General features: G+C 30.0%; 1 non-coding gene across 1 annotated transcript; it reads left to right on the top strand.

The window, feature by feature from the left end:
• On the top strand, positions 555–626 carry TRNAD-GUC. Its single transcript has one exon. It is a non-coding gene; the product is annotated as a tRNA-Asp (tRNA).

Genomic DNA, 2,000 nt, shown 5'->3' with positions numbered 1-2,000 from the left:
ATATATATATATATATATATCATTTTATATGTCAAATTACATATTTATAATAATAAATAATATCGAGAATACTTTATCTAAAATGAGTATGCATTATATTTAATTGGGTCTACGGTCATACTTGTGTTTAAAGACTAACCTAATCAATAATTAGGGTAAGTTTAGTTTCGACTCTATGGTCGAATTCAGATTCAAAAAATTATATGACCAACATTTAGAATCAGATAAAAATAAACCTTAACCCGACCCATGTTTACTCCTAGTAGTTTGTCTTGGTCTACTAAAGAAGCCAATAGAAAAATTTCCTGGTATGAAAAAATGGGAGTGGTAAAGAAACTATAGTGGTGAAAATTTGCCAAGTATGGAATACAATGGAAGAAGATGTTGGAATCCCGTTTCTTCTATATATGCATCTAAATTAAGAAATACAATATGAAACCAATTATTGCAATTTGGAGAGATTATGATAGACATTATTTTAAGAGTGAAATAATAATAGAAAATATAAAGGCTTATGAGATATTAAACTCTCTCTCGAATAAAACATCAAAAAGGTCGTTGTAGTATAGTGGTAAGTATTCCCGCCTGTCACGCGGGTGACCCGGGTTCGATCCCCGGCAACGGCGTTTTTTGTTTCTTCTTTCATTTTTCTAACCATTTTCTGCAATTTGGGCTTTATAGATTTTACTTATCCAAAGTTAAGTTGGGCAAAATAGTAGCTCACACTAAATTTAATCAAATCCAGTTTATGGGCTTTTAATCCAACCAAGAGAAAAAAAATCTTTCCAAGAAAAGTGGATGTTTTTCCTACCTTTTTTCTCTCTCTCTTTCTAACTTACTCCCTCTATAATTTCGTAGTGCATATTATAGTAGTTCAACAAAACCAAATAAATGAATGAAATTATAATATAAAAATGTGAAATTATAAACACCTTGATCACCAATAGTGATATTCACAAATTTGGCTGACTTTTTATTCAACATCACCCAACAAGAAGAAGAAACGAAATACCAAAGCCAACACCAATGTATCATGACTTAGCCTACCTAATATTTGTATACTATACAGGCATATATGCTCATGCTGGTGGATTCTTTCTAGGAGGAAGTTGCAAGAATTTACATATTTGATAAAAACTGCCTAAAGAATCAAACTACATGTTCTTTTAATGCAATTTTATTCATAGAAAAGCCAGATTTTAGAAACAACTTAATCATAAAAAAACCAAATTAGTCAAACTCAAATATGAGTCGGTTTAAGTAATCTCATCTAATTTTTCTTGTGAATATTAGTAAGATTTCTCCTCCATCCTTTTTCCCACTTGCATTTCCCTCTTCTTCTTCTCCTTCTTCTTTTTATCATCTTTTACCAATATCTGCCTTTTAAACACACCCTTGCATATAAAATATGGCAAATCAAAATGCAATATGTAACTGTTAAAAACCAGCTCCAAAAAAGAATTAGCTTGTACATCATATGAATAGAACTTGTTTCATAGTAAAGGTTAACAATAGTGCCACATATTCATTGGATAATCAGTGATATGCCAAACAAAAGAAAACTAATGAGAGAAAAATATGCAACCATAGGAAGAAAAAGATATCTGCATTTGCTGTATCATCTAGCCAATGAATGCATAACAACTTAAATTTGATTGATTACATACATGGAGTTACACAATTCACAACATTTCTCATGTAAAAATGGTGAGAATAATAAATTTGGACTTTACAAACAATTAGGGATGGTTATGATTAAAAGTTAGTTATTGGTCATATGATAATCATATACATGTATCTTTTAATCTCAATTGTTTAATCAAGAGATTCAATAATATATATTAAGTGTTATCATTTCTTACAATAGCGCATTGTTCTCACGTGAGTAGCTCTATATATATGGGAGCTACTCAATTGAGAATACTTCTCATAAGAAAATTGTGAGAATAATAAATCTGAGTCTTACAACCAATTATGGATGGTTAGGATTAAAAGTTAAT

The sequence above is a fragment of the Lupinus angustifolius genome, chromosome LG06, assembly GCF_001865875.1.
Source record: "Lupinus angustifolius cultivar Tanjil chromosome LG06, LupAngTanjil_v1.0, whole genome shotgun sequence".
Lineage (NCBI taxonomy): Eukaryota > Viridiplantae > Streptophyta > Magnoliopsida > Fabales > Fabaceae > Lupinus > Lupinus angustifolius.
This window is presented reverse-complemented; position numbering and strand designations above follow the sequence as displayed.